At 41.5% G+C, this 11,889-nt stretch overlaps 5 non-coding genes across 5 annotated transcripts; all 5 read right to left on the minus strand.

The window, feature by feature from the left end:
- Positions 1-335: 335 nt before the first annotated feature.
- LOC130283727 (U2 spliceosomal RNA) lies at positions 336-528 on the minus strand. The gene has a single exon (XR_008846833.1). It is a non-coding gene; the product is annotated as a U2 spliceosomal RNA (small nuclear RNA).
- Positions 529-5,822: 5,294 nt separating this feature from the next.
- LOC130283724 (U2 spliceosomal RNA) lies at positions 5,823-6,015 on the minus strand. Its single transcript, XR_008846832.1, has one exon. It is a non-coding gene; the product is annotated as a U2 spliceosomal RNA (small nuclear RNA).
- A 1,670-nt stretch (positions 6,016-7,685) lies between these two features.
- Positions 7,686-7,878, minus strand: LOC130283708 (U2 spliceosomal RNA). Its single transcript, XR_008846819.1, has one exon. It is a non-coding gene; the product is annotated as a U2 spliceosomal RNA (small nuclear RNA).
- A 1,634-nt stretch (positions 7,879-9,512) lies between these two features.
- LOC130283722 (U2 spliceosomal RNA) lies at positions 9,513-9,705 on the minus strand. Its single transcript, XR_008846831.1, has one exon. It is a non-coding gene; the product is annotated as a U2 spliceosomal RNA (small nuclear RNA).
- Positions 9,706-11,380: 1,675 nt separating this feature from the next.
- On the minus strand, positions 11,381-11,572 carry LOC130283735 (U2 spliceosomal RNA). Its single transcript, XR_008846834.1, has one exon. It is a non-coding gene; the product is annotated as a U2 spliceosomal RNA (small nuclear RNA).
- Positions 11,573-11,889: the final 317 nt, after the last annotated feature.

An 11,889-nucleotide genomic window follows, 5' to 3' on the forward strand; every position in this document is an offset into this window, starting at 1 on the left:
GGTCTCCAATAGCCTGGAATGCTGTAAAATGAAGTTTAATGAAGCAATTTGCGCCATTGAATAGCGGCGATATTCGCATTTGTTGCGAATCGTATATTTTATGAAATTCGTAACGAGTTCGGGTTCTTCAGCTTCGATTCGCTCATCTCTAATTATTATTTAGTTTTTGTTTTTTTTTACACCAATCAGTGTGCAAACATGGTCATTAAAACGCTAAATGAATAGACGTTCATAAACCAGTCAGTGCAACTCATCATTTTGGTATCCAATTCTCAAACTCAAATTCTCACTCACAGAGGAATAAATGAGAATCTTTCTTGTCTAACACTGGAATGGGGTGGTGCACTGTACACTACCCGAAGGTACTGCCACATCAGGTCAATGCATAGGGCGACGGAAGCAAGCTTCCAAATCAGCTCCCGTTCTCAAAAATCCATTTAATTTATGGTGCCCAGATAGGGAACGTATCAGAAATGTAAGTGATAAGAACAGACTTTTGATTGGAAATACCTTTACTACCAATCAAATGTCAATCACATACACAATAAATAATACATTCACCATAACAGATGTTTTATATATATACACACGTTATTTTATTAAAGAGTTGAGGTATGTGCTCACAAGTCACCCAAGTGCAAGTATTCACACAAAAAAAAAAAAACTGTGCCTGAGGATGCAATCTATCGCAAGTCCTTTTTTTTTACACTTGATCTAAACCAAAAGGCCCAGAGGGGATAACCGCGGAAGGGGGTGGAACCAACGATTTCCCCTTCATGAGCACTCACATTACTCATAGGAATGGAAGAAATGCTGGCAGACAGTCAGCCTCCCATACACTCTATGGGTGGGTGGCAGTCAGCCACCCATACATACATACAGCACAGGCTAAACCCACATCATTACTTAAAAGAAGGACAGGAGCCCATTCCACTCTGATGGAGCATTTAGCAATGCAATCCATAGCCTGGCTTTTGCCGGAACCCCCATCACTCCTCTTCTTGCATATAAGACAATGTATAAGATCTGCATATGAAAACAACACGCCTACCTTTGTTGCACATAGCTGCCTCCCTGGCTGTAGTTACCACACTGGCTGTACTGCCTCCCTCTGGCTGTTCCGACATGGAATAACACCAACTGTAACGATAAACTGAAAATGAACAGTATAAACCTGCATGATTTTGGACTCTGGTTTTTAATTCATTTGTTCTCACTCACTCACTCAGTTACTCAATCACTCACTCATTCACTCTCACTCACTCTCACTCTCTCACTCACTCACTCAGTCTCTCTCTCTTATTTTTTCTTCTTCTTCATCTTCAGACCCTATCATAGCACTAATGCCTATCCAATACCACCAGCACATTACTCATGGGAATGGAAGGAAGGCTGGCAGACAGTCAGCCTCCCATACACTCTCTGGCAGTCAGCCACCCATACATATATATATATATATATATATATATATATATATATATATATATATACAGCACAGGCTAAACCCACATCATTACTTAAAAGAAGGACAGGAGCCCATTCCACTCTGATGGAGCATTTAGCAATGCAATCCATAGCCTGGCTTTTGACAGAACCCCCATCACTCCTCCTCTTGCATATAAGACAATGTTTAAGATCTGCATATGAAAACAACACGCCTACCTTTGTTGCACATAGCTGCCTCCCTGGCTGTAGTTACCACACTGGCTGTAGCTGCCTCCCTCTGGCTGTTCCGACAGGAAATTACAAAAACTGTAAAGATAAACAGAAAATGAACAGTATAAGCCTGCATCATTTTGGACTCTGGTATTTGCTGAATCCGGGTAGTCTGACATCCGGTGGTGGTGTCGCAGGTGATTCTGGTCTTCTTGGAATCTGTTGGGCCTATGTGTTAGATCACACATCACCTGGGTTGCCATGGTAACCAACAGAACATGGTCATCTGCAGTTTATACCTAGCCATAGCAGTGGCATTGAATGGCATTTTAAAAGTGCTAAGGGTCCTGGTGCAATAATCCTCCCATGAGGACCAGCCTCAACGGCTTTGTAAATTGCACTTATGTCTGCAACGCCATATACATTTTTTTTCATTCTTCATTCTTTTTTCTTTCTGTAATTCAGACTTTCATTCATTCGTTCTCACTCACTTAATTTCTTTAATTAATTTTTTCTCACTCCCTCAATTACTCACTCATTCACTCTCACTCTCTCACTCACTCAGTCAGTCTCTCTCTTTTTTTTTTAAATATATTTTTTTCATCTTCTTATTCTTCTTCAGACCCTATCATAGACACTAATGCCTATCCAATACCACCAGCAGATGGAGACACTCCATTACAACATTGTTTGTGAGCGACGTTCATAAACCAGTCAGTGCAACTCATCATTTTGGTCTCCAATTCTAAAACTCAAATTCTCACCTACAGAGGATTAAATGAGAATCTTTCTTCTTTAGCGCTGGAATGGGGTGGTGCACTGTACACTACCCGAAGATACTGCCACATTGGGTCAATGCATAGGGCGACGGAAGCAAGCTTCCAAATCTGCTCCCGTTCTCAAAAAATCCATTAGATTTTTGGTCCCTAGATAGGGAACGTATCAGATAAGAACAGCTTTTTAATTGAAAATACCTTTACTACCAATCAAATGTCAATCACGTGCACAATAAATAATACATTCACCATAACGGATGTTTTATATATATACACACGTTATTTTATTAAACCCACATCATTACTTAAAAGAAGGACAGGAGCCCATTCCACTCTGATGGAGCATTTAGCAATGCAATCCATAGCCTGGCTTCTGCCGGAATCCCCATCACTCCTTTTCTTGCATATAACAATGTTTAAGATCTGCATTCAGACTTTCATTCATTCTTTCTCACTCACTCACTTGTTTTAATTCATTTGTTCTCACTCACTCACTCACTCAATTACTCACTCAATCGCTCACTCATTCACTCTCACTCACTCTCACTCTCTCACTCACTAACTCAGTCTCTCTCTCTCTCTCTCTCTTATTTTTTCTTCTTCTTCATCTTCAGACCCTATCATAGCACTAATGCCTATCCAATACCACCAGCAGATGGAAACACTCCATTGCAACATTGGTTGTGAGCAGCAGTTTCTAAAAACAAATGCCTCATGGCGGATTTCCCTGTCGTCCTAACCAGCAGCACAAGTGGGGTGTTTCTGCCCCTGTGAAGCTGGCAGGACGGTGGAATTTTTAATTCAGCCCAAGCAATTAACATAATTGAACCCCCCATATAAGGCCTCCTCCCCAGGCCATAGTGCTTTAATAACAAGCAAAATTATACAAGCTAAAAGGGTGGGAAATTTGTGTGCTGCTGTTAGGACTAAGGGAAAACAAATTTGAGTTAGAAATTAACACTTCCCTGTCGTCCTAACCAGCAGCACATGTGGGGACTTAGCAAGTAACAACACAAATAGGGTGGGACTAAGGAGGAGCGGCACTTAGGATGGAACGCCCAAAGGCCAGCTCTTCCATACATTTGGCATTAACCCGGTAATGTTTGATAAATGTGTTGTGCGTGCTCCAGGTGGCAGCAGCACAAATTTGTTCTAGTGGAACAGACCTTCTTTCAGCAAAGGAGGTAGCAACTGCCCGGGTAGAATGGGCAATAACAAAAGAAGGAGGAGTTAGCTCCTGGGCTATAAATGCCTCCCTGATTGCCTCTTTGACCCATCTACTCAGAGAGGGTTTAGAGGCCTTTAGGGTATTAGGCATGAGACCCTCACGTCATTTAACAGGATTCAGCACCACCCACAAGACAGCTACCTGTCATGTCATGTCAAACCTGCACAGGTGTGCTAGATTATTATTATTATTTAGTTTTGTTGTTTTTTACACCAATCAGTGTGCAAACATGGTCATTTAAACGCTAAATGAATAGACGTTCATAAACCAGTGCAACTCATCATTTTGTTCTCCAGTTCTCAAACTCAAATTCTCACCCACAGAGGATTAAATGAGAATCTTTCTTGTCTAACACTGGAATGGGGTGGTGCACTGTACACTACCCGAACGTACTGCCACATCGGGTCAATGCATAGGGCGACGGAAGCAAGCTTCCAAATCAGCTCCCATTCTCAAAAATCCATTTAATTTATGTGATAAGAGCAGATTTTTGATTGGAAATACCTTTACTACCAATCAAATGTCAATCACGTACACAAGAAATAATACATTCACCATAACAGATGTTTTATATATATACACACGTTATTTTATTAAAGAGTTGAGGTATGTGCTCACAAGTCACCCAAGTGCAAGTATTCAGACACAAAAAAAAACGTGCCTGAGGATGCAATCTATCGCAAGTCCTCTTTTTTACACTTGATCTAAGCCAAAAGGCCCAGAGGGGATAACCGGGGAAGGGGTGGAACCAACCTTCGTGAGCACTCACGTTACTCATAGGAATGGAAGAAAGGCTGGCAGACAGTCAGCCTCCCATACACTCTCTGGGTGGGTGGCAGTCAGCCACCCATACATACATACAGCACAGGCTAAACCCACATCATTACTTAAAAGAAGGACAGGAGCCCATTCCACTCTGATGGAGCATTTAGCAATGCAACCCATAGCCTGGCTTTTGCCGGAACCCCCATCACTCCTCTTCTTGCATATAAGACAATGTATAAGATCTGCATATGAAAACAACACGCCTACCTTTGTTGCACATAGCTGCCTCCCTGGCTGTAGTTACCACACTGGCTGTAGCTGCCTCCCTCTGGCTGTTCCGACATGGAATAATACAAACTGTAATGATAAACTGAAAATGAACAGTATAAACCTGCATAATTTTGGACTCTGGTATTTGCTGAATCCGGGTAGTCTGACATCCGGTGGTGGTGCCGCTGGTGATGCTGGTCTACTTGGAATCTGTTTGGCCTATGTGTTAGCTCACACATCACCTGGGTTGCCATGGTAACTAACACAACATGGTCATCTGCAGTTTACACCTAGCCATAGCAGTGGCATTGAATGGCATTTTAAAAGTGCTAAGGGTCCTGGTGCAATAATCGTCCCATGAGGACCAGCCTCAACGGCTTTGTAAATTGCACTCATGTCTGCAACGCCATATACATTTTTTTTCTTCATGCTTCTTTCTTCATCCTTTTTTCTTTCTGACATTCAGACTTTCATTCATTCATTCTCACTCACTCACTTGCTTTAATTCATTTGTTCTCGCTCTTTCACTCAATTACTCACTCACTCATTCATTCTCACTCACTCTCACTCTCTCACTCACTCTCTCTCTCTCTCTCTCTCTCTCGCTCTTTTTTCTTCTTCTTCTTCTTCTTTTCTGACCCTATCATAGCACTAATGCCTATCCAATACCACCAGCAGATGGAGACACTCCATTGCAACATTGGTTGTGAGCAGCAGTTTCTAAAAACAAATGCCTCGTGGCGGATTTCCCATCCATCAATGAATGGTAAATTTTGTTTTTATCATTCACTGACCACAGAAACCAATGCATGGTCAAGCAACAGCAATGACACACCCTTGTGTATAGGCATGAGACCCTCACGTCATTTAACAGGATTCAGCACCACCCACAAGACAGCTACCTGTCATGTCATGTCAAACCTGCACAGGTGTGCTAGATTATTATTATTATTTAGTTTTGTTGTTTTTTACACCAATCAGTGTGCAAACATGGTCATTTAAATGCTAAATGAATAGACGTTCATAAACCAGTCAGTGCAACTCATCATTTTGGTCTCCAATTCTCAAACTCAAATTCTCACCCACAGAGGATTAAATGAGAATCTTTCTTGTCTAACACTGGAATGGGGTGGTGCACAGTACACTACCCGAAGGTACTGCCACATCGGGTCAATGCATAGGGCGATGGAAGCAAGCATCCAAATCAGCTCCCATTCTCAAAAATCCATTTAATTTATGGTGCCCAGATAGGGAACGTATCAGAAATTTAAGTGATAAGAACAGATTTTTGATTGGAAATACCTTTACTACCAATCAAATGTCAATCACGTACACAATAAATAATACATTCACTATAACAGATGTTTTATATATATATTCACACGTTATTTTATTAAAGAGTTGAGGTATGTGCTCACAAGTCACCCAAGTGCAAGTATTCACACACAAAAAAAAAAAACGTTCCTGAGGATGCAATCTATCGCAATTCCTCTTTTTTACACTTGATCTAAGCCAAAAGGCCCAGAGGGGATAACCGGGGAAGGGGGTGGAACCAACCATTTCCCCTTCGTGAGCACTCACATTACTCATAGGAATGGAAGAAAGGCTGTCAGACACTCAGCCTCCCATACACTCTCTGGGTTGGTGGCAGTCAGCCACCCATACATACATACAGCACAGGCTAAACCCACATCATTACTTAAAAGAAGGACAGGAGCCCATTCCACTCTGATGGAGCATTTAGCAATGCAATCCATAGACTGGCTTTTGCCGGAACTACCATCACTCCTCTTCTTGCATATAAGACAATGTATATGATCTGCATATGAAAACAACACGCCTACCTTTGTTGCACATAGCTGCCTCCCTGGCTGTAGTTACCACACTGGCTGTAGCTGCCTCCCTCTGGCTGTTCCGACATTGAATAACACCAACTGTAACGATAAACTGAAAATGAACAATATAAACCTGCATCATTTTGAACTCTGGTATTTGCTGAATCCGGGTAATCTGACATCTGATGGTGGTGCCGCTGGTGATGCTGGTCTACTTGGAATCTGTTTGGCCTATGTGTTAGCTCACACATCACCTGGGTTGCCATGGTAAATAACACAATATGGTCATCTGCAGTTTACACCTAGCCATAGCAGTGGCATTGAATGGCATTTTAAAAGTGCTAAGGGTCCTGGTGCAATAATCCTCCCATGAGGACCAGCCTCAACGGCTTTGTAAATTGCACTCATGTCTGCAACGCCATATATATATTTTTTCTTCATGCTTCTTTCTTCATCCTTTTTTCTTTCTGACATTCAGACTTTCATTCATTCTTTCACACTCACTCACTTGCTTTAATTCATTTGTTCTCACTTACTCACTCAATTACTCATTCAATCACTCTCTCATTCATTCTCACTCACTCTCACACTCTCACTCACTCTCTCTCACTCTCTCTCTCTTTCTCTCTCTCTCTCTCTCTCTCTTTTTTCTTCTTCTTCTTCTTCTTCTGATCCTATCATAGCACTAATGCCTATCCAATACCACCAGCTGATGGAGACACTCCATTGCAACATTGGTTGTAAGCAGCAGTTTCTTAAAACAAATGCCTCATGGCGGATTTCCCATCCATCAATGAATGGTAAATTTTGTTTTTATCATTCACTGACCACAGAAACCAATGCATGGTCAAGCAACAGCAATGACGCACCCTTGTGTATAGGCATGAGACCCTCACGTCATTTAACAGGATTCAGCACCACCCACAAGACAGCTACCTGTCATGTCATGTCAAACCTGCACAGGTGTGCTAGATTATTATTATGATTTAGTTTTGTTGTTTTTTACACCAATCAGTGTGCAAACATAGTCATTTAAACGCTAAATGAATAGACGTTCATAAACCAGTCAGTGCAACTCATCATTTTGGTCTCCAATTCTCAAACTCTCACCCACAGAGGATTAAATGAGAATCTTTCTTGTCTAACACTGGAATGGGGTGGTGCACTGTACACTACCCGAAGGTACTGCCACATCGGGTCAATGCATAGGGCGACGGAAGCAAGCTTCCAAATCAGCTCCCATTCTCAAAAATCCATTTAATTTATGGTCCCCAGATAGGGAACGTATCAGAAATTTAAGTGATAAGAACAGATTTTTGATTGGAAATACCTTTACTACCAATCAAATGTCAATCACGTACATAATAAATAATACATTCACCATAACCGATGTTTTATATATATACACACGATTTTTTATTAAAGAGTTGAGGTATGTGCTCACAAGTCACCCAAGTGCAAGTATTCACACAAAAAAAAAAAACCCCGTGCCTGAGGATGCAATCTATCGCAAGTCCTCTTTTTTACACTTGATCTAAGCCAAAAGGCCCAGAGGGGATAACCAGGGAAGGGGGTGGAACCAACCATTTCCCCTTCGTGAGCACTCACATTACTCATAGGAATGGAAGAAAGGCTGGCAGACAGTCAGTCTCCCATACACTCTCTGGGTGGGTGGCAGTCAGCCACCCATACATACATACAGCACAGGCTAAACCCACATCATTACTTAAAAGAAGGACAGGAGCCCATTCCACTCTGATGGAGCATTTAGCAATGCAATCCATAGCCTGGCTTTTGCCGGAACCCCCATCACTCCTCTTCTTGCATATAAGACAATGTATAAGATCTGCATATGAAAACAACACGCCTACCTTTGTTGCACATAGCTGCCTCCCTGGCTGTAATTACCACACTGGCTGTAGCTGCCTCCCTCTGGCTGTTCCGACATGGAATAACACCAACTGTAACGATAAACTGAAAATGAACAGTATAAACCTGCATCATTTTGGACTCTGGTATTTGCTGAATCCGGGTAATCTGACATCTGATGGTGGTGCCGCTGGTGATGCTGGTCTACTTGGAATCTGTTTGGCCTATGTGTTAGCTCACACATCACCTGGGTTGCCATGGTAACTAACACAACATGGTCATCTGCAGTTTACACCTAGCCATAGCAGTGGCATTGAATGGCATTTTAAAAGTGCTAAGGGTCCTGGTGCAATAATCCTCCCATGAGGACCAGCCTCATCGGCTTTGTAAATTGCACTCATGTCTGCAACGCCATATACATTTTTTTTCTTCATGCTTCTTTCTTCATCCTTTTTTGTTTCTGACATTCAGACTTTCATTCATTCTTTCTCACTCACTCACTTGCTTTAATTAAGTTGTTGTCACTCACTCACTCAATTACTCACTCAATCACTCACTCATTCATTCTCACTCTCTCTTTCTCTCTCTCTCTCTCTCTCTCTTTTTTTCTTCTTCTTCTTCAGACCCTGTCATAGCACTAATGCCTATCCAATACCACCAGCAGATGGAGACACTCCATTGCAACATTGGTTGTGAGCAGCAGTTTCTAAAAACAAATGCCTCGTGGCGGATTTCCCATCCATCAATGAATGGTAAATTTTGTTTTTATCATTCACTGACCACAGAAACCAATGCATGGTCAAGCAACAGCAATGACGCACCTTTGTGTATAGGTATGAGACCCTCACGTCATTTAACAGGATTCAGCACCACCCACAAGACAGCTACCTGTCATGTCATGTCAAACCTGCACAGGTGTGCTAGATTATTATTATTATTTAGTTTTGTTGTTTTTTACACCAATCAGTGTGCTAACATGGTCATTTAAAGGCTAAATGAATAGACGTTCATAAACCAGTCAGTGCAACTCATCATTTTGGTCTCCAATTCTCAAACTCAAATTCTCACCCACAGAGGATTAAATGAGAATCTTTCTTGTCTAACACTGGAATGGGGTGGTGCACTGTACACTACCCGAAGGTACTGCCACATCTAGTCAATGCATAGGGCGACGGAAGCAAGCTTCCAAATCAGCTCCTGTTCTCAAAAATCCATTTATTTTATGGTCCCCAGATAGGGAACGTATCAGAAATTTAAGTGATAAGAACAGATTTTTGATTGGAAATACCTTTACTACCAATCAAATGTCAATCACGTACACAATAAATAATACATTCACCATAACAGATGTTTTATATATATATATATATATATATATATATATATATATATATATACACACGTTATTTTATTAAAGAGTTGAGGTATGTGCTCACAAGTCACCCAAGTGCAAGTTTTCACACAAAAAAAAAAAACGTGCCTGAGGATGTAATCTATCGCAAGTCCTCTTTTTTACACTTGATCTAAGCCAAAAGGCCGAGAGGGGATAACCGGGGAAGGGGGTGGAACCAACCATTTCCCTTTCGTGAGCACTCACATTACTCATAGGAATGGAAGAAAGGCTGGCAGACAGTCAGCCTCCCATACACTCTCTGGGTGGGTGGCAGTCAGCCACCCATACATACATACAGCACAGGCTAAACCCACATCATCACTTAAAAGAAGGACAGGAGCCCATTCCACTCTGATGGAGCATTTAGCAATGCAATCCATAGACTGGCTTTTGCCGGAACCCCCATCACTCCTCTTCTTGCATATAAGACAATGTATATGATCTGCATATGAAAACAACATGCCTACCTTTGTTGCACATAGCTGCCTCCCTGGCTGTAGTTACCACACTGGCTGTAGCTGCCTCCCTCTGGCTGTTCCGACATGGAATAATACAAACTGTAACGATAAACTGAAAATGAACCGTATAAACCTGCATCATTTTGGACTCTGGTATTTTCTGAATCCGGGTAGTCTGACATCCGATGGTGGTGCCGCTGGTGATGCTGGTCTTCTTGGAATCTGTTTGGCCTATGTGTTAGCTCACACATCACCTGGGTTGCCATGGTAACTAACACAACATGGTCATCTGCAGTTTACACCTAGCCATAGCAGTGGCATTGAATGGCATTTTAAAAGTGCTAAGGGTCCTGGTGCAATAATCCTCCCATGAGGACCAGCCTCAATGGCTTTGTAAATTGCACTCATGTCTGCAACGCCATATACATTTTTTTTCTTCATGCTTCTTTCTTCATCCTTTTTTCTTTCTGACATTCAGACTTTCATTCATTCTTTCTCACTCACTCACTTGCTTTAATTCATTTGTTCTCACTCACTCACTCAATTACTCACTCAATCACTCATTCATTCTCACTCACTCTCACTCTCTCTCTCTCACTCTCTCTCTCTCTCTCTCTTTTTTTTTCTTCTTCTTCTTCTGACCCTATCATAGCACTAATGCCTATCCAATACCACCAGCAGATGGAGACACTCCATTGCAACATTGGTTGTGAGCAGCAGTTTCTAAAAACAAATGCCTCATGGCGGATTTCCCATCCATCAATGGATGGTAAATTTTGTTTTTATCATTCACTGACCGCAGAAACCAATGCATGGTCAAGCAACAGCAATGACACACCCTTGTGTATAGGCATGAGACCCTCACGTCATTTAACAGGATTCAGCACCACCCACAAGACAGCTACCTGTCATGTCATGTCAAACCTGCACAGGTGTGCTAGATTATTATTATTATTTAGTTTTGTTGTTTTTTACACCAATCAGTGTGCAAACATGGTCATTTAAATGCTAAATGAATAGACGTTCATAAACCAGTCAGTGCAACTCATCATTTTGGTCTCCAATTCTCAAACTCAAATTCTCACCCACAGAGGATTAAATGAGAATCTTTCTTGTCTAACACTGGAATGGGGTGGTGCACTGTACACTACCCGAAGGTACTGCCACATCGGGTCAATGCAGAGGGCGACAGAAGCAAGCTTCCAAATCAGCTCCCTTTCTCAAAAATCCATTTAATTTATGGTGCCCAGATAGGGAACGTATTAGAAATTTAAGTGATAAGAACAGATTTTTTATTGAAAATACCTTTACTACCAATCAAATGTCAATCACGTACACAATAAATAATACATTCACCATAACATATATTTTTTCGTCTTCTTCTTCTTCAGACCCTATCATAGCACTAATGCCTATCCAATACCACCAGCAGATGGAGACACTCCATTGCAACATTGGTTTTGTTGCACAATGACTTTTTTTTCCCCCGTTTCGCTGTAGATTTTTGGGTAAAATGAGTGATGTCGCAAAGTAGAATTGGTGGCACCAGCTGATTTAAAAAAAAAAAGAAATTCCACTGGAATACCCCTTTAACTATCCCGAAAACTAATATAGTGCTTGCTAAAGGAATATCAAGTAT

Source organism: Hyla sarda, chromosome 7 (genome assembly GCF_029499605.1).
Source record: "Hyla sarda isolate aHylSar1 chromosome 7, aHylSar1.hap1, whole genome shotgun sequence".
NCBI lineage: Eukaryota > Metazoa > Chordata > Amphibia > Anura > Hylidae > Hyla > Hyla sarda.